This window comes from Danio rerio, chromosome 20 (genome assembly GCF_049306965.1).
Source record: "Danio rerio strain Tuebingen ecotype United States chromosome 20, GRCz12tu, whole genome shotgun sequence".
Classification (NCBI taxonomy): Eukaryota; Metazoa; Chordata; class Actinopteri; order Cypriniformes; family Danionidae; genus Danio; species Danio rerio.
Window position 1 is genome coordinate 34,497,501 of NC_133195.1, and position 22,191 is coordinate 34,519,691.

General features: G+C 34.8%; 2 protein-coding genes and 1 long non-coding RNA gene across 9 annotated transcripts in view; 1 reads left to right on the forward strand and 2 right to left on the reverse strand.

The window, feature by feature from the left end:
• Positions 1-22,191, reverse strand: part of LOC141379311 (uncharacterized) — a 701,133-nt gene that overhangs the window by 311,124 nt on the left and 367,818 nt on the right. The gene's annotated exons all lie outside the window — the stretch shown is intronic.
• sash1a (SAM and SH3 domain containing 1a) overlaps positions 1-22,191 on the reverse strand; it is a 315,826-nt gene that overhangs the window by 280,326 nt on the left and 13,309 nt on the right. The gene's annotated exons all lie outside the window — the stretch shown is intronic.
• Positions 10,638-16,035, forward strand: LOC137488662 (uncharacterized). The gene is made up of 2 exons (XR_012395860.1): positions 10,638-11,114; positions 13,184-16,035. It is a non-coding gene; the product is annotated as an uncharacterized lncRNA (long non-coding RNA).

Sequence of the window (22,191 nt, forward strand, 5' to 3'; positions counted from 1 at the left end):
GTCATGAAAAAAATAAATCAAATGTGTTTATGGGTTTAGAATGGTTGCAAAATAATAATGCAGGCTCGTAGCCATGGGGTTCGGGTGGATCAGAAGACCCACCTCCATCTGACAAGGGTCCAGAATTTTTCCCAAACATGAGTTCATTTGTACTATTTTGACTGCTATGCCATTACAAATATCAAAATAACCAATCGATAAAGGATTTAAGAAAGTAGAATCCTCTGTTGGCTATCATGACTTTAGCTATTCAGTTTTGACAAATACTTTTTCATGAGTCCAACATCCAGCTGTGCAAGAAAACATCTGACATGAGTGACTTCATCTTTCACTACTCACCGACTTATTGCTGTTAAATAGAGAAGACATTTTACAAGTAACTTTTATTCAAAATCTAGGACCTTTTTTTGAAACAAAAATATGAACATATTCTATGTTAACTTAAACATATTACATCAATTTAAATGCTAATCTGGCTATTGTTCTACATGAACTTTCAAATGTATTTTTTCACAAGAGAAGTTAGGAAAAACCACAAAGCTCGACAAGATTATTGGTATTCAAGTGGCCAAATTCTGACTGAGGAAAGTCAAATGTGTTGGCTAGTTTGTTATTTGCCTAATAAATGACAAGAGTACTTTAATCAAAAATTTAACAGATTCCTTTTTTTCTAATGATTATTATTTTTAAAAATGTTTATTCATATTTCTTTTAATCTTTAGGAAATGTTTTTGGTACATTAAAAAGTGTGGTTATGATGACCATCAGCTAATTAAGCTAAAAATAGTGCTTAAAATGTCACTAAAATGCTTAACCTAATAAATAAATAGACGAAGAGGTGAACTGCAAAAAGGCAGTTTTTATGAAAAAAGCTCCTCCCTTTGGTTAGGCTGGCTACGGGACTGTAATGAGATGCTTGTAGTACATTTCACAGCAGTTTCAAAGTAAAATTTGTAATATCTGCCAATTTATTTCCAAAATATGTTAAACATGACTGTGGCAATTTTTTTTTTTTTGTACCTATTCCCATAGTCCAGAAATGGCATATCTGGTGTGTGGTCATAATAGCGCCATGCTCATTCACATTTGAAAATGACAGACCAAACCTAGCCAATAGTTACAGTTTTTCTCAGTCACTTTTGTACATTTTTCAGATCAGAATTGAAATTCTCAAAACTCCCCGTTTAATCTTCAGATCATTGTGTCACTTGTGTACATCAGAAAAGCAGTTTATCATTTCTTTGAACAAGTTGCAAATGCTTTTGTACATCTATACAAATGATTGTGTGCAATACTCTGATGTTTCTTACATTATCTGTTGCTTATGTCATGTTAATCAAAATGTATTTTTTGGGTCTCTGTCTGAATAGTCTCACCCCCACAACATTTAATCGTCTGTTCGTGGCATAAGTCTTTACATGCAAAATGGCTGAACAAGTTGTCATAATATTTTACATAATGCATTTTTCTAGACATTTCTATCAGAATTTTTTTCCAAATCTGCTCACAATTAGTATTTTTCTCAGGTTTTTTTGTTTGTTTTTTTCTTTGTGTTATGCAGAGCTGTCTATTCCTTACTGTATCATGATATAGTCTTTCAACAAATTACAGAACAAACTGCAATAAATAAATAAATAAATAAAATTGCAATAGTTACACTCCTCCAGAGCACACTGTAGTACATGACTACAAGAAGAAATTTGACCGTCTTTTCTATACACAATGACAAAAGTACTCATAATTCTGATGGCACTGACTTGTTCATTGATAAAGAAATTTAGTTATGATAGATAAACTAAGGATTTTGAGCAGGGGACTGGATTTTGCAGGTAATCCATGATGTTTTGCTATTTGTAGACATTGTTTAGAAACATGCACTTACTGTTTTGCAAGTTTCAAGTCTGATCTGAGAATCTAGCGAAGCGATTGAGAAAACCTGTAACAAAAACAACTGTGAAATAAAGACACAATTCTGAAGTAATCAATCTATTTCAATTGAAAAGTTGCCCTTGTACTGAACTCACGAGACTCAAGTACTCTGAAATGCAAGTGTGTTAGATAAAATGCAAATAAAACAGACAAATTCTTGCATACAGATATGCTATGCTATTCATTACATAGACTTATGTTTTCATTTACATAATGTTGAGGTTTTTTATATTATCGTGCAAAGAATTTGACAAAAATAAGCCTAATGATAATGTAAATCTGCTCTAATAATAATTTGGGTGAAAAGGATTTGATTAAGCTTAAATGAAGTTATATATACATATACATATTATATATATATATACATACATACATATACATATATACACATATACACACACACACACACACACACACACACACACACACACACACACACACACGCAACCATTCAAAAATATCATGACATCTAATTATTCCTACAAATTGCATCAAGTTATCACAAGAACCATTTCATATTTCTCTGAAAACTGTTGTCTAATATTTCCATATAAACCATAATCCATCTCTCTGGACTACATAATAGAAAGTATTATCAAAAAATATATTTCTTCTCAATAATCTGCATCTGAAATAAAATAAAATGAAAAAGTTTAACCAGATTTCTAGAGCTTAGATTTAACCTAGATTTTCTCACTCAGTAATCCAAATAATATAAAAGGTAAACTCTGTTTCCAGCTGATGAGCTTGCATACGAGCCACCAGGGAGAGTGTTTACAATATCAGCAGTCTCACTATCGGCATTCCTGCTCGTGAATCACTTAACCTGGGCGACCTCATGGTGCGTCTCTTTAAGACATCACTACCCATTTGGGAGAAGTCATCCAGTCTTATCAGACACGCATCCCTATTCTCATGAGGTCATAAGCTATCCGTTCTGGGTCGGTAGACACAGAGTGATGCGGTGATGATATTGGCCCAAAGAAACAGTGGGGGAAATAAAACTGGTTTATTAAAACCCTTTGTTTACTCACTGCTGTTTTATCTTGTTGTGTAAACATCTTTCATTTGTTTCATAGCTTACAGTCAGCCTGTTTTGATTAAGTACAGTTCAACCATAGAAGAAGAAAAAAACATCTGCAAACCGCCTGCTTCAAACAAGACAAGGTCAGGAACAGAGGTGAGAGGGTGATAAAGAACAAGAGCCAGAGGGGGGCTGGTAAGCCATATTATGAATATTTTCACCCTTTTGTGGGTCTTATTGTGTGGTCTCTATGATTAATGGAGTAAAACGTGTCCTCTGGTTCTTTAAGGACTAAATTTATTCAGTTGACATAAAAATAGTGCATTTGTGTTTTTGTGTTTGAGGATGTGCAAACACAGCTAAACAATCTAAAAACACACAAACACACAAATATACAGTGGGCTATTTATTTAGACTTCACATTAACAGTGATGATGTAACTTTGTGTTTAAGTTCTGATTAGTCTGCGCTGAACTGTAAAGGGTGCCATCACAGCTGTTCAGCAGCTGAGGGTCATTAAACAAAGAGATTAATGGCTTTTTACTGTTCAGAGTGCTGACCAATGGATTCTGAATGCACACACACGCACACACACACACTTTTAAACAAATGAGCACAACGACAGACAGGAAATGCACACGCATCACTGAGCAACAACCAGTCGTGGTCCAATAGCCGTCACCTTTGACCACAAAGCTCTGTGCGCTTAGATATTGACCTTGGCACGCTGGGTAACCTGCAATGCTGAGTCATCTCCATTAGTGGATTACAAATAGATAAAGAACTGTGCCAAAACAACATTAACCTAGACAAAGCATTCGGGTTTAGTTATTGATTTTCACTCTTTTAATCTGACAAAAAAGTTTGCAGTTTCTACAATTTTAACAATATTAAAACAAGTCAACATACACAGGCTAAAGAAAAGACTGATGTTAAAACAGAAAACACAGTATAAATGAAGACACATTTATGGATATTTAAATCTGTATAAAGCTGTTTAAAATGCACCAGCCATGTTTACTACAAAAATATGTAGAAAAACTGAATTACTAGCAGGAAGCATAGAAAACATATATTCACACAACTATAAAGTTTAAAATGTTATAGTTTTACAAACCTTAACATTAGTTCCAAACTAAAAGGTTCATTGCATCAATCACAATTGTAAATAAAATTTAACACAGACTCTTTTTGGATACATACCCCCTGTCTACATTTCAATTACGAATTATTTAGGCAGAGGTAGGTCTGGCTGTATTTCATCTCTAAAATGAATGCTATGCTTTTAGTGCTACCGGCTGACTGCTTACCTCCATGTGGACAGCTTTTCCAGTGCTATCAGTAGGGGTGTGAACCTACACTGGTCTCATGATTCAGTTATGATTACCAAGCCATCGATTCGGTTCAATTAGTTACCTTGCTGCATCACGGTGCATTGACAATGCTTTCCATATACAATTTTTATATTTTACTTCACAGCACAAGAATTGTTGTATTAAAATGTATCATTTTAAAAACATTTTATATGTATTTGTAATACAAGTTTGCCCTTTAATACAAGCAGTCAGACATATAAACTGTACATTTAATTTTACCTGCTCAAAGAAAACACTGCATCAAACAAAATTTAAGGACATGCACCGAACAACACGAGCATTTAAAGCAAATAAACAAATGTAAATATTATCCTGCTTGCTTTTTGAGAGTTGTCAAGCAAGTTGTTAAATACCGAGAGACAGAGAGTGAGAGAGAGACAGAGAGAGAGAGAGAGAGAGAGAGGGAGAGAGAAAGAAATATATGAGCAATTCCAGCGTTATGGATGTGACATTTGCAGTAAAAACTGAAAACATGAATTCACACAGAAAGTAAATGTTAACATTATATTGAAACTTTTGTTTAAATTTTCCAAAACAACTAACAACAGAGTTAAGAGACCAGAAAAATATCAATCTGTAAACATTTTTTATACTTTAAATGAGGAAAATATATATGTGCTAGAAATGTGATGAAAAAAGTCTGCGGGTTTACAGTATACAACATGCTTTGCAGAAATTCTGTGAATTAAACTGCACAACCCAAAAGAAACATTGCTAGATGCATTTTTGAGTATTTCTAAAGTACTGAAAATTACTTGCTTCACCAAAAAACCTGGATACGGTTCCCATATTTTAGTGAAAACTTCATTTTTTTTCACAGCAAGGTTGACATTTGCATGGAATTGCTCATATATATATCCCTTGGTATGCATCCACCATGAGCCTGAGTTAGTAAAAATCACGTGAAACTAGTTATATTAAAATTAAATTACAAAAGATACAAATTACATAAAACAATAATCAACTGTCAATATTTCTACAATTGTTTGTTGTATTACTGGTGCAATTTTATTCCATGTATTAATTCACCAAAAACAAATTGGCAACATCTAAAAAAATACATTTTTTACCCATCACATGCCTATTTATGTCAGCAATGCCGAAGCAGTATCAGATTAGAAAAGCACAAATACAAACTCTAATATTTAAAAATTAGATGAGCTGCCTGAAAAGTCAAGCCAGGCCAGAAAACCTTTAATTTTGTCTGAGTATTGGAGATTGTGGGTCAACTGGTCACATATGCCTCATCCTATAATGGGGAAAAGGGACGAGGAGAGCATTGAAAAATGGATCAAATGTCTAAATCGAGTTTTTCAGTATCATGCCCCATTGCCATTTCCTCCAGTCTGACATTTATGGTTTCTACTTCTCTCTGCATTCTGGTCTTGCAGCAAAAAAGGCATTAGTCAGGCTTAAACAGAGAGCTGTTATAGTGTGTCACTGCTAAACTCTGTTTAACCATAGCAGTCTTGACAATATTAGTTCAACTGAATGTCTGTAAAAGCCACAATGCATTTGAAGCAAACATTAAACAAATGTTGCTAAATATAGAAGATGCGCACATCCACAACAACCCAGAGGATCTCGTACAAATCTCCCCGGAGAGCAAGCAGAGAGGATGCTTGTCTAGTGTAAAGCATTTTGCATTACTCCAAAGCTTGTTCCTTGCAGAGTGTTTACACAAGAACAAGCAAAGATGATGCATGACTGTGTGTGTGTCACTGTTAGTGTGAGTTTTTTTATGTGTGTGTGTGTGTGTGTGTGAGTCTTTGTGTGTGTGTGTGTGTGTGTGTGTGTGTGTGTGTGTGTGTGTGTGTGTGTGTGTGTGTGTGTTTGTGTGTGTGTGTGTGTAAGAGAAAGTCCTTGATTGTAACACCTACTGCAGGCAGTGCCAAGTGCAGTGTTTGTTTGCATCAAATACCACAAGCACATCAAAAGCTCTTCAGCACCAGGTACACACAATCAGTCTATATCCAATCAGACCGGCTGTACTGTGCTTTACAAACACTTAACTAATCACTTTTGAGTGCTGACTGAGTGCTGATAATGGATGTATGACTGGGCAGACTATAGCCATTATGTAGTGCATATTAATGTGACATAAACAGTTCAGTGCAAATTAATAATATCTGAACTGTTAAGTGTGTAAGCCTTTGTTTGTGTAACGCAGACTAGACAAACTGTAGATAAGCTGTAGCCAGTAAATACAGTAAACAAATCAATACAATTATATTCAGGTCAGCAATTTATAGCTGGCTTTCAGGCAAGATGCAGCGATGTACATTATGGAAAAATTCTGTGTTCCATGCTGAATGACACTAAAATGATTAGTCAACACTTCCATCTACATCAGGCTGTGAAAAATTAAGTGTGTGCGCACCCAAAATAACTCTGATTACATGGGCGCTGCCATCCCATACACCAATGCGTATATATGTACACTAGTTGACATATACTGTACATGCAAAAATAGACAGTGTCAGTTTCCCACAAGAGTATCATATAATGGAAAAGTATCATGTAACTTAAAATACATAGACTTAAGATAGATGTAGGAGAGATTTTATGATTCAAAACATTTTTAAAAACATGATGTCATTACTATAGCAAAATTGAATATGAAACAAATATATTTTTCTCCTTTTAATCTGTCATACCATTGAAATAATTTTATATTGTCATTATTTCTCTTCCACAAAACAACATCTCTAAGCCGAGCAATCCAATTCAGCAATGCCATACAATTCATTTTTGGCTAAATGCATTCTGGGCTCCAAATATCAGTAATAATAATAATAATAATAATAATAATAATAATAATAATAATAATAATAATAATAATAATAAATATTATTATTATTATTATTATTATTATTATTTCCTATTTTTTTATAGCGCTTTTCTGGACACTCAAAGCGATTTACACATCCTTATTTACAAAAAGCGCTACCTCATATTATTATAATATAATAACATCTCTGTATTATACCTGAAGTCAGTACAGTTTCTAAAATGCAGCAGGCAGAAACATGAACACTCTCACACAACACACTGATATCTGGGCAAATCTGAAAGACCCCTTTTATCATGTTTTTCTCTCGTCTTCACTGATGGATGGTATTTAAATTACACATCAATCTTCTTTACAATCATTGCAATCCCTTTTCCTCCAAATGAAAAAACACAAATTCTAGTAAACCACATTTTAATTGCATTTTTGGGTTAAAAAGTACAACAAAACCAACAACCCAAAGAAGTACGCAAGTATGTAAATACCCAAGATCACCCACAATGGTCACAGTGAGCAAAGACCTTGATAAGATGGATTCTTAAGGGCAGGTCCTCAGTTAAGACATTGGACAACAGAAGAGTCCTCGGCACATATGTGTATGGCAAGCTTGAACATGTAATGCCAGAACCAGCTGGAACCAGCAGTTCTATCAAGACTCCCAGACACTCATCATTGCTTAAGGCTACTGACAGCCAGCCTATCAATGACAAACAATAGCTCTACTTCCACCATTCACTTAGGCTAAATGAAAAATTGTTTGGCCTCCAAACTAAGCCTTGTGTCTCCTAAAGCTTTGTTATTGTTTATTTCAGTCACCTGACAAAGTTTGGGTTTTTCTCCAATCGCTCCTTACTTGGGATTAGTGATGATAACATCAGGTGACAATAAAACCTATAATAAATTGAGCAGACTAATGACAGCATTATTTTTTGCAGAGCTGTTTTTAATGCTGAATAAACACTGACACTGGTATTGGACACAAGATGAACAACATTTCAACATTCGGTCAAACTGCCTACAGCTGAATTAAATCATTACGTAAAATGTATTAAATCTTTTCAAACTGAACATCTTTAAAATATTATTGATCTGAACTAAATCAATGCTGAATTTCTGACATCAGTGAAAAAATTAAATTAATACATATATTTGAGTTTCCATAGTTATATCTACCAATTCACTGGTCTCTGTGAAGTTGTTTTAACACAATCTGTACTGTGTAAAATGCTACAGAAATGGTGACTTGACTGACTTCAGTAAATAAATGAATGCATTAGTGCTCTTGAGGTACCCACCCACACGCTGTAGTTTAATGGTCTTCACCTTTACACAACGTGCATATTTCTACTGAGTGGTCAGAACAACAGCTCGTACAGAATTATGTAACTGTGCAGTGTTTGCCACCCACCTTAAAACGCACACTGTAACAAGGTGAGTGAAGACAAACCGATAAGCCAGGCATTTTCTTTCAAAGTTCATTTTCTAATGCAAGACATCAGTAATGACTGTAGTAAAGAGTATGGTAAAGTATATTATAGTGTAGTGTAGTGTAGTATAGTATAGTATAGTACAATACAGTACAGTATAGTGTTGCAGACATTAGATGATCATCCTACAAATGTATTGTTGTTCAGTTGAAGCTAGTCTAAGACCCAATTCATATGCAGCACATCCATCTTCATTTGGGCAATAAGCACAATACTGGCTTCAAAGCATTAGTAAGAAATGGCATGCAACACATTAATCACATCTAAATCATATTTGTAGCCATGCAGCAACACATTCCATGTGATAAGATAATTTTGTCTGAAGGCTTCACATTCTTTATAAAAATCCTAATAGCGCTTGGCTGTTTGTTTATCATTTTTGTTCATGCCATGTCACTGTGCTATTCAAACGCCCCTCAAGGAAGACTAGCCTATAATGGAGTTGGATTGAAGCGAGTTGGTCATTTGCATGCCAATATTTGCATTTGTGTATGCTTCTTCCATTAAAAGGAATTACAGAATGGTATCGTTCTGCTGTAAAATATAACACAAGACTCAAGACATGCAGAAAACTGTTTGTCAAACATGATTAGCAAAATCAAAATGATATGGTTATATTAAAATGATGGTGGGGAACCACAGTGCTGAAGAAAATAGTTGTTCAAGTAATAAAACAAAAGAGAAGTAACAGAAAACCAGACCAAAGACCAGGGGATGTATACCAGGCAAAGACATCTGTGATGGCACATCAGCTCTGAATGTGTGTCAGTGGAACAGACAGGAAGAAAAAAAAAAACACACACAGTGCAAGTAGACGAGAAAAAGAGAGCGAGAGAAGTGGGAAGATGTGAACAGATGTGCTGTTGCTCTGAGTGTCAGTTGTGATTAGCAAATAAATAAAACAAGCTTTGGTCCGAGCGCTGTGTGTATATTATGAGCGTGGGTGAACTATACTTTTCTAATTACACACCAAATGCAGCCCAAACCTCTGACCCCTTTTGTGCTCAACTCAATTACCCTCCCTGACAGAGTCACAGCAAGAACCAAAGCAAATCTATGCTAACAAGACAGACTAACAGCATCTATTTGTGTTTCTTCAAGTCCCAGTCCGTCCATTTGATGAGTTTCTTGAAATTGTTCCCAATCAGCAGTTGTATGTATGTATATTTCAGTAATATTCCCAGATTTTTTAAAACGATTGGGCTACATTTCAATAGCATTTCAGCATTATGAAACACTGTGTATATATGTATATATATATATGACAACACCAGTATATATATATATATATATATATATATATATATATATATATATATATATATATATATATATATATATATATATATATATATATATATATATCTTTTTACATTAGCATTCTTACTTTTATAGTGAGTTGTTTGTATGGGCAAAGGGACTCCCTAATAATATAACTATAGTCACTATAAATTATGATTTTTTTTTTTTTTTAATTAAAGCTGTTTGTGTCATCCAGTAACGATTTCCTTCTAAAAAACTTAATATCTTATAAAAATCTTCTAAAAATAAAAAAAATCCAGTATTTAATTGTAAGCTGAGAAAATATTATATATTTTTCCTTCTATGCTAATGAAGGACTACTGAGACATTCCAAGCATGGGATAGGTCCTCCTGGTGAGGCAGAGTTCCTCACAGCTCCGATACACATCTCTGCCATTTGCTTACAGTAACCATTTGCTCTTCACCATACACAATTTATCTGCTTGTGTTCTTCCTTCTGATATCTTTGTCATGTTTGGTGTCATTTGACAGTTTATGACTTCAGTGTTGTAGTGATGAAATCAACAGAGACATTGATTAATTGTGTTTCAATCTACAACATATTTACTATTGTTGGGTCATGGCCTGAGGAGAGTATGTTAATGTACTTCTCCCCCACTTCATCTCTTCAACTTTGTTCTCATGTTCAGCTGGTTTTGGGGGTTGGTTTTCACTCATGTTTGACAATGCTTTGCTCAGGGTATAATAAGGAAAGGTAACTGTTGATCGGGGAGAATGGCTTTTACTCTGCATCTCCCGCACACCGGTGCGTAGCCTCATATGCTAACAAAGGCAGTTTCACTGTCTTTGTTGCTTAGCAGTGCATATGTTACAGCTAATTTCTTTATACAGTATGTTAGTTTGTGTCATTCTAATGTCTGTATATTTGATCATGTAACTTAATAAACAACTTTGCCTGCTTTAAGACGTAGAGATTCTTTCTCTTCATCAATGATGATAACAACTTTAATGGAGTCAGATTAATTACAATGGAGTCAGATAAATAATGGATTTAAACACGCCATCCTTCAACTGCTTCCTGTTTCCGATTATTGGTTCAGAATAGCAGCGTAAGCTTCAAGCCTTACAAAATGGTGACCCATCTCCGTGATCTCCCAACTCAGGCGAGTTACGTCTTTCCAGCACAAAATGGATTTATATCAACCAAGAGGTTTGGATCTTCTATTCTATCTTCAGCTGCTGTGGTAAGTCAATTCTTCTTTGCCTATTAGAAATGTTGAGGGAAAGCTGGACGCACCCTTTATAAACACATTGATAGAATGAGTCGGAAATGCTCAAAAATGTTAGACCGGAATGCGTTATCCGGTGGGGTTGAGAATTAGACAAAACCACCTTGATTATCAGGGACATGATAGCAGCAGTATAGATAAATGCCATCCCTTGCTTTGAAATCTCTTTGTCTGCTAGGCAGCAAGAGTTGAAGCTTAAAATTGGAATAACATCATCCAAATTATATTCTGGAACTCAGTGGAGAGTCATAAATTAGATCCTAAAAGTTTAAATCAAAAACTATCCATTGTTTTAAATCTACTGTTTTATAAAAAAAAAGAGAAAAATGGAAAAAAGGAAAACAGGAAAAAATGGTTTAAGATTTAAAAACAATTGTAAACTTTTAAATTGGATTAATAACAACAGTCTGTTTAAGGCATTTGCATGTGAAAAATAAAGGTGAGCAGAACAGAATGATTTGATTGCAAAAAGACAAATAAGCTCTAATGAAAACTCTGCCTTTACAAATCAGAAATTTGCCATTTAAATTTAATGGTGATAAATTCAAATATGATGCTGATCAACTACACTGTAATCCCGAATAAGTTGACAAAACTCAAAAAAATTTGAGGCAATCAGTTATGTCAAATTTTTTAAGTTATGAAATTATCTATTCTAAGTGAACAGAAACATTCAACTAACTTAAAATACCCAAGTTACTCAACTTATACATTTTAATTGCAATTAACTTAATTATTTTAATTTCTTTCAACTTTAAATACTTAAATCACCCAGCTGATAGCATTTTTTAAAGATTACATTTTTTCAAACTCAAAAATAAGAAAAAGTTCTGAATACTCATTAAGGTTAATTAAGATAAACAAATTTTAAGAATTTAAGTTAATAGAGCTCAATTCAATTAATTAGTTACAGCATTAGGGTTTACAGTGTAAAATATCCACTATACTTTAATTTAATCTCAAAACAGACTAAATATAAAAGAAATTCTAAGATTTTAACTTTAAATCAGCCCTTAGACCTCCTGATGGCTCAAACCTTTTCATATTCAAATGTCCTGACAGAGAGCAGAGAAATCTCACCTCAGTGATAATAAGATGCTCAGAATGTGTTTGCTGTATTTGCATAAAACAATAACATTATTCCATTTGGCCACAAGCCTTTGCTGACCCTTTTGTTCTCCATGCAACTTACAAGCAAACACAACCCTGATCACAAGATAAAAGCATTAAGCTAAAATGCACTGCCATTCTAAAAACACTCTCCAGAGACCAGATATAATTAAATTTTAATACTTACTATTTTAATATAATATAATTACATAAGGAATAAACAATAATGTACATTATATTATAATCGCCAATCATGGCACTAAAGACTAAAGATGAAACATCTTTCACTTTGAGGAGGTTCGCTTTCTTTATGCTTAATGAAAACACTGACAGAACTACTATAGCATAACTGATTGTAAACCAATATAATCCTCGCTGAAAAAAAAACACCACCTACAATTAAAATTTGATCAGAGAGTTAAGCTCACCAGAAAAAACATAATGAAAGGGGGATGGATATGATAACATTCAGAGTTACCAAAGTTTTTATGGGTCAAAAGATCTAAGAATCTGTGAGTCACACCATAAAATGACAACCGTTAAGCAGAGAACACCAAAAGGGTGAAATGATTTCTGCCAACAGATCTGACTGTTAATGAGAGCAAAAGATGAACTATGGGTATCGGCCCATTAGATTGTGAACTGAAATTAATGAAAAATCATTGATTGATTCAGAAAAATGTCCCCAGCGGAACTGGGAGATAATGCTCAGAATACAGCAGACTGTATAAACAGGTGTTACACACTCACAATATGCTGAAATCAACAACAGCAGTTCAGATCTGACCAGCAACATCATGTGGCTTCCAGAATTAATATTGCAAAATGATGCATTAACATTAATTCCACATGATTGAATTTGAAACTGATGAAAATTCTAAAAATGGTTCTCTCTGCTTTTGTTCTCATCTTAGGCGGACCAATAACAAAGAACACTCCAGATCCGGTCCACATCAAACAAATACAAATGAGGGCAACAAAAGGTTAAGCCATAGCCTGAGGCCAAAAGCCTCCCATCTTGCATCTCAAAGCAAGAACCCCTGTGGTGCTAACACCTCACCTGCAGTGAGTCCTCTGAAAAAAGTCTTTGATCAGTCATCAGAATAACAATTATCCACAGCTGATCTTATCAATGGATTCAGCATTCTAGGAGGCTATGTGATTTCGCAAAACATCTTTCTTCAACAAAGATGTAAATTTACATGTTAAATGAAACAGAGACACAAAAAGATCTCATAGTTAAAATCTTCCCAAATTGCTTAATAGCAATGGGACTAAAACCCTGGTTACCTAGAGGCGATAAAAAAACTTTACTGCATTGTTCCTGCAAAGACCAATAGCAACAGACTCTATTGTCACGAATCCTGGTGGCATTTTTAAATTTGTTTTTATACTATACACATGTTAAACCACATGTCCTGTATGAAAATGGAATTAACTATGTTGAAATTCATGCTTTGATCTCCAAAAGTAGAAAACTCTGCTATCCCCTGTATAGCTGCAGTTTGAACTACAAACAGGAGTATAGAGTGTGATAATTAAATTAACCATGAAAATGCATTTTTACAGGATCCAGCCTTGAACATTGCACCTTAAAATGCTCCGGAAAAGATATTATATGGAATCAATTTGAGCCGGAACACACCTCATGTTCACATTCTTATGCTGGCTCCCTGTTAAACAGGACTAAAATTTTGCAACACAATTATAAAAGTTGATTACCATTGTTCGGAGCATTACACGGACACATAGCCACAGGTAAACCCAGGCACATAGATAACACCTTAGTCTTCAAAGACCCAGGAGTCAAATCTCTTTAGTTAAGATCTTTTGTCCATGTTTATACGAACAAAACACATTAGCCTCACACACATAGAACAGAATAATTAATCTGATGACAGACGAGACAACAAACACCCTCTGACACCCTCTGTCAGCTGAAAAGAAATTACACATTTGCATGGCTTTGACAACAAATTGATGGTATAAAACTTCAATAGAGGCGAACTTGCCATAGATACACTGACTGTTGTGGGGATGGTTGACAAACCAGAGGGCCCCTGGTTTTCCAATCTATCACCAATAACAGGTGTAAGTGCTAAAGTGATTAAAATTAAACCGAAGTGAGGACACTTCTAATAATCACTAGGACATTTTAAATTTGACAAATACCATCAATTGTGTTCAAGCCCCCCCACACACACATAAACACACACACACACACACACAAACACACACAAACACACACACACACACACACATAAACACACACACACACACACACCACACAACATACACACACATTATTATAGATATACCTTCATAATTATGGTTAAATAATGTGATTACTATCATGTATGACAAATATCTTCACGTTTTTTTCATTTTGAAAATGAATGTCATTTATTTGAATGTATTGTCATGATGATATGTTTTATGATGCATACTGCCTGTTATACTGTTTTAATAAGTTGCACTGACCTTTTGATAGCTTTACCTTGAGTAATTCAAACCAAGAATATTTAATATTCTCCCTATCATTATACCCTATCTCAGTGGTGGCAAAGACTTATCTGTTTTTGATTGGACCATTTAAACAGATTGAAAGAGACCTGAGACCAGTTGTACGACTCGCACTTGCTGACTTTTATGCTTTGATCATATATTTTATGCTTAACCTCATGACTTTCTCCAATGCAGAATGACACAAGTTCATAACTGTTCAATCGCTGAGCCATCAAGTTGCTGTTTAGGTGTCCGGGAGAAGGCAGTGTATACACACTGTAGACCCCCACATGCCGATGTCTGCATATCTGGAGGTGACCAGATTCATCAGAAGAAGCAGACTATGAGAAGCCCACACGATGTGGACACTTTTGTCAGGGGAAGGACACAGTGGAAGCTATGAAGGCCTGTATGGACTGAATGAGCAGTGCATTCGGGTCAGGCTCATCAAAAGAGGTGAAAACGAGCCTGGACCTGTTTAGCTACCTGCTGAACACGACTTACAACTGAAAAATCCTGCAGAGACTGTCTTGAATTGCCCCTGAACGACCTCAACAAGGATACATAGTGACCCCATGGACACATTTATATCTGACCCACGGGATCAAATGGGGGTTATCTGTAAGAATTGAAATATTGCAAATATTCTGATATCTTTGACAATTCAAAACATGAGCTGAAAACAGAGACTGGTGACTTCACAACCCACCAGGGAGGAATGCGGGAAAAACCAGTTCCTGCTGCATTTGCATCTGAGTCTGCTTCATCCCCCCAACTCACACATATGGTCATTTCAATGTTTGAATGTTCTAGAATTAACCAAACTGACTTTAACTATCATGTTTGATATCATTTGAAATGTCTCAGTGCGATTGGTACAATGGTCTCATTCTCTCAGAAATAGACATAATCAGAACAATAAATATATAACTTCAGGCATCTTTTGAACCACTGTGAGGGGTGTGACACTAAGTGTGAATGCCTTTTGTTATACATTCACACCCCCTTCCTTGAGGGAATTCTCGGATTATTTAAGGTAAGGGCTAAGAAAAGCTCAAGGCGATTCTGCCTAACCAGATCAGCCCATAACATGGGGTCTGCCCCATGTTATGTATATTTCAAAGTCAGGAATGCATCTTTTTCATCTTGGATTTATCTTTGATAATTTGATGTTTTATATTGATCGTTTATGAATTGACTGATTGAATTGGCATAATACATTTACCTGACTAATAAATTGTTATGTTTTGAATGATTCAAACAGAGTTCGTGTTATTATCTTTAGTAGATTGTGGTAATTTCATAGCACCACAAGCCCCTGTTCAGGTTAGTAGCGGACTAGAACACGGTAGACGGAGCATTGCGGCACGTTACACGATGTCTCTAGAGCTCCGACTAACAAATTGGCATTTATTCATGTATACTTAGGCTGTAAAAGGATATCTAAGGGGATAGTCCTTCACCCGATAAACTTTTAATACTATTTAGATAGTATAGTGATTATTCAAAGTTACTACTAGTTTGAGTACGACTGGTCTGCTTAATTCTATAGTAATGATCGTTATATGACTAAATAGCTCTGTCTGATTTAGGAGGTAGCAGACCTATGGGGACCGCATAAAAAATATCCTAATCTGAGTAAGTAGGGTTCTGCCTTTTTAGGATAGCGGTCAATCGCCCCTGTTTAGTGACCAAGACTGACATGCTTGTGCTTAAGAAATTGTATACTCGGCCGGTACAAGATTCAGGATGTTATAGAGATCCCAATGAACGAGAATAACATAAAATGATGAACCGAAGAGAATATTCAATCATAATCTAAATTAATGTGAACGGAAACAAAATAACCTTCTCAATGTTTTATAATTGGAGTCAGATAAAACGAGGATAAACATATTAATATTCTAAACCACCTCATACTAAAATTGGAGTCAGATATGAGTTAAGTTTAATATAAATCAACATTGTGCACTGGAAAGACCGAACATGCAGTGAACCTTCATCCACCATTGGATACCGTCATTGGACCAACTGGCTGGACCTTACAACCTACAGAAAGACCCGATTTAAGTTGACCAGCCAGTTTGTTTTGTTTTTGCATGGTGGTTTTATATGCAATAGAAGAAAATTCCACAAAATTAGAATAGGAAAAAAAATCTAAACAAAAGTATGGCACTCTAAAGAAACCTGAGGTAAATGTAAGTTCAGATTTAAAAAAATGAGCATTTTTCTCAGCCTCTTTTGTTTATGTTCAGTTATCTCTCTTTAAAAGTAATAAAAAGAACATATTCGTTGCCATAAAAATAAAAGTATTAAACCTGCACATAGGAGGCCCATGAGGAAAAAAACAAAATAAAAGTGCACAATATGGATTACTTGATTTAATATGGAAAATATACACAATTCTGCTGATTGACCTCTAATTGGATGTCAATTAAATGTTCCTTCCTCCAGTGCTTTGTGTCAACTTTGTACCTTATAGCACAGATTTGATTCCTGGCAGACTGAAGATAATTTTTCCCATCATCTGTGGTCTCATTTAATGAAACATGATTGGTTGAAAGCCACATGTAAAAGCCAATACTCAGAGGCACTGACGAAGTATTTCATGTAAATGTCAGGCAGTGAATCATCAGTCTATTGTTCTGATGATCTCAGTTTGTGCAACAATGAATCCTCCTTACTGAAAAGTGAAAAATGCTTTCGGGCCTCTGAACAGCTTTATAGCCTCTAACCTTTCCTGTCAAACTCTCTAAACTTGCTGTAGCAGTTGGTTGTTTGTACCAAAGCATTTGTTTTGTGTCGCTGCTACTTGCCCTGGTTCTACAGATGGAGCCATTGGAATGGTGAAAATAAATGGTTTGGCTAGTAATTAAATCAGAATTATTTATTCAAAGCATCATTTACCTTCTACTTGATTATTTAATATCTCATTACTCTCTGCTTCTGTGCTTCCATTCTTCTCAGGCGCCTGGCCGTCAGCCCTGGATCTGCGAGACGTGACCTTGTTCTTCATGGCAATGAAAATTTACATTTCAATATGCATGAAGGAGCAACTAAACAAAATCTGTAATTGTAATTAGGGGATGGTAATCAGAGCTATCTAATGACAGGGGTTGGGTAAGGACAGGTGTTTGTAACGTAAATCAACAAATGACAATCATCTTAGGGCACATGCATGGTAATCATAAAGTGGGACATTCAGGGAATGATTTGCATATCCAAATACCTGCATATATCCAAACAAATATAATTTACATCTCCAGTCTAGATACCAAATACATTCCATCTTTGTAAAAGACAATGTGCAGATTAAAAGCTTCGTATTAAAGGGGTCATGAATTAGAGGTGAACCTCAGTTAATACATCTGCAATTCTTTAAATGGTGATAATTGAAATCTTCCTAATTTGGTTGGTTTTAACACATTTGTGAACCTTATTAAAATATCTGAATTATCGTATCTGAGAATTTTTTTCCTCGTTCTATTGTTCATTGGAAAGCACAGATAAATCGATCCTCAAAACCCTGATCACCGATGTAATAATTAAGAGCAGTGTAATGACCATAATATAATTTTTGAAAAGCAAAAATAAAAGTTAATAAATAAAATGTATACAGTGTAACCAAAGATGACCCGGACATCATATTTGTTAATATAACTTACCCAGTTACTTAGTTTTAGGTTTGTGTATATGGCACACCAATCAAAAATTTGTGTTTTTTTAACAGGATAATAAATGACATATAGCTTCAAAAATAGTATGTATTTTTTAAAATGAGTAAATCTTGCTATATCAGTGGACCTCAGAGCATTACAAAATAATCTTAAAGAACAGTTTATGGTTGCTTTTGATGCATAATTGACCCACTAGTGAAAGTTCTGTCTGAATTTAAATGAAAAGGAATGCTTTCAAGATGTAATAGTTTTAACATGATTTTAATTTTGGGGTCAGCTACATGATACATATAAAATGCCATAGATGTCCAGATAAATTGGACGCTAAAATCTGAAAAAAATTAAGCCTTAAATTTTATGGAATTATTTATGCAACCTCAGAAATCAAACAAAAAATTTTATTGGTATGAAAATATTTGACATATGCCTTATCCCCATTAATTGACTACAAGAAAAGTATATATTTTCCTTTAAGAGCCAGAGGTTATGACTGAAATGAAGCAAAGCTATTTGTAGCTTCAAGCTAAACATTTTTGGTGTGTATTTAATGCCTTAGACATGATGGAAATACAAGGTCAGAGATTGCAACATTAACAACACATTCAGTCAGATACAGGTCATAATAGTGCTGTGTTTGTGACACAGATGTGATTTGAATGTGTGATGGTTGTACTTTAATGTCATGGTGAGAAGCTTTAGTGCATAATTACTCACAAAGGACAATTTGGCTTCTTGTAGTGCTATTCATTGGACACTGGATAAATAACATGATGTAAGACTTGCATTGCTAATGCTGATCACCACCTTTTAACGGATGGCTGCTTCGTATAATCATCATGACCAAGTAGACATTTGTATGGTTATTTTGTAAGGAATGATTAAGAAGGATTATTGTTATTGACGTGAATCAATTCAGTGGAGAAACCGTTCCGTTATTACATTAGGACTGAATTGATTGGCAGTATAATTGAATTAGAAATCATTTTTGGTTTGTTTACGAGTTTAATTTTGTTTCATCTGATGCTCTATATTTTGCGCTAGAGACAACATGGTTCGTATATCATTTATGTTTATCATTTGAAATGCATTTAATATTTTAAGACTTTTTACAATGCTGTAAAAGTAAACAAAGTTTTTAAAATATGTATATTTTCTGGATTAAATTTCTAGATAGATTTGTGGTTGGATTTTTTTTTTAAATACATGTTTTTGCATATTTAAATGCTTTTCTACATCAACTCAATCATACTTTCTAGCCCTCTGTATACATTCTAAATATATTATAAACTATTATAAACTATTATTAAACAATTATTTTAAATTATTACTCATATCACTCAGCAATATAAAATGCAGTCTTGTGGCATAAACACACAAGAAGAATTGGTATATTCGAAGAAGAAAATGAAAATGACCCTTTCCCTCTGTTGATATTTTGCAGTTTGCTAAGTTGGCCTGTTATCAGAAGAGGTTTGTTCTGTCTGTTTTCGTAGACTAGTTGAGTCATCTGTTGAAATGCACGTCTTTCACGTCAACGATCAAATGTTTGGCTCAAAGCGTTATTCTGTATTTTGTGTAAATTCAGGTATTACATCCAATCAATTACACTAACGAGAAATGCAATCATTGCAAATCAATGAAAATGAAACACGTCAGTAGCTTAAGGTCAAAGGAGTTACTAGAAAATTTAGATCATTAGTGCTAGACACAACACGTCTTACCCTAGGGGGTGTAAACTAGCCTGAACACTCTGAGATGCCAATTGCCATACAGTATGTGCCATGGGAATCAAATATGTTTGAGCAAGGTTTATTCTGTTGTGATTTTTAAAGAGACCAACTCCGAAACAGTATAAATGTGAATTGGAGAATCAGTAAGAGCTACAAGATAACGAGAAAATAATTATGTAAGGCTTGAAGCTTACGCTGCTATTCTGAACCAATAATCGGAAACAGGAAGCAGTTGAAGGATGGCGTGTTTAAATCCATTATTTATCTGACTCCATTGTAATTAATCTGACTCCATTAAAGTTGTTATCATCATTGATGAAGAGAAAGAATCTCTACGTCTTAAAGCAGGCAAAGTTGTTTATTAAGTTACATGATCAAATATACAGACATTAGAATGACACAAACTAACATACTGTATAAAGAAATTAGCTGTAACATATGCACTGCTAAGCAACAAAGACAGTGAAACTGCCTTTGTTAGCATATGAGGCTACGCACCGGTGTGCGGGAGATGCAGAGTAAAAGCCATTCTCCCCGATCAACAGTTACCTTTCCTTATTATACCCTGAGCAAAGCATTGTCAAACATGAGTGAAAACCAACCCCCAAAACCAGCTGAACATGAGAACAAAGTTGAAGAGATGAAGTGGGGGAGAAGTACATTAACATACTCTCCTCAGGCCATGACCCAACAATAGTAAATATGTTGTAGATTGAAACACAATTAATCAATGTCTCTGTTGATTTCATCACTACAACACTGAAGTCATAAACTGTCAAATGACACCAAACATGACAAAGATATCAGAAGGAAGAACACAAGCAGATAAATTGTGTATGGTGAAGAGCAAATGGTTACTGTAAGCAAATGGCAGAGATGTGTATCGGAGCTGTGAGGAACTCTGCCTCACCAGGAGGACCTATCCCATGCTTGGAATGTCTCAGTAGTCCTTCATTAGCATAGAAGGAAAAATATATAATATTTTCTCAGCTTACAGTCCCCTCTCAGGTTCATTGGACCTCAGAAATTATAAAAGGTCCACATGTGACCTCAAATAAAAGCTGAGAAGAGTAATCCAGTGTCTCCTTTGGCAGAGCAGTGCAGACTGATGATGATCATTGTCAATGACGCTCCGAAGATATGCACACAGAACACCTTTTCCTGTCAGGTGTATGCATAGTCAGATGATCACATGGGGACACTTGTCAGGAATTCTTGTCTGGATCCTAATGTCCATTTCACAAGATGTATGTCCGTCTCTGGCTTCGCAAGCCAAGCAATCTCTGTTATCTGCGGGATTTAGTATATCTTGTGGAGGGCGTCTTCAATTCTCCAGTGTTTGTGTTCCACACTGAAGCTGCCTTTACCTTCATGCACAGAAAACGATTTGCAGAGGATAGCAAACCATGAAAACTTAAAAAGGCATTCATTGACGATGTATAACTGGTGACAGAACAGCAAAAGAATAACCATGGCAATGAGAAGAAAAAACATATCTGCAAAACTGACATTTGTCATAGAGGTTATATGGCAATATAAGCATGTAGTAGTTCAAATATCAGCATTTCAAATGAAAACTCAATGTCTGAAGACAAAATAAATGACATATAATGTAATGTTTGCTCAGAATATAATGTAGGGAAAGTAACAATATGATAGGGATTATAATCTTTCTGGTGTTTAGAAAGAAAGCAAATAAAAAGAAAATAAAAACAATTTGGTTGATTATGAAGTGGCCAAATTAAATCGGTTTATGTTAAAAAGATAAAGTATATGCTTTGATATACAGGATTTAAGAGTAAGTGAAAAAAGTTGTGAAAAACAAGACAAATAAATGAGACCTCTGGAAAGATAAAAAAAAATATTGTAATATATGTTGATTCCAAACCCCTCTCTGATAGTAGGAGCATCAACAATATAAATGAATATGGTGTAAAAACAAAAATGGGACTTTTAATTTTTCTGGAACAATTTACGTGTCTTTGAAAAAGTCCACCAGTAATGAATTCA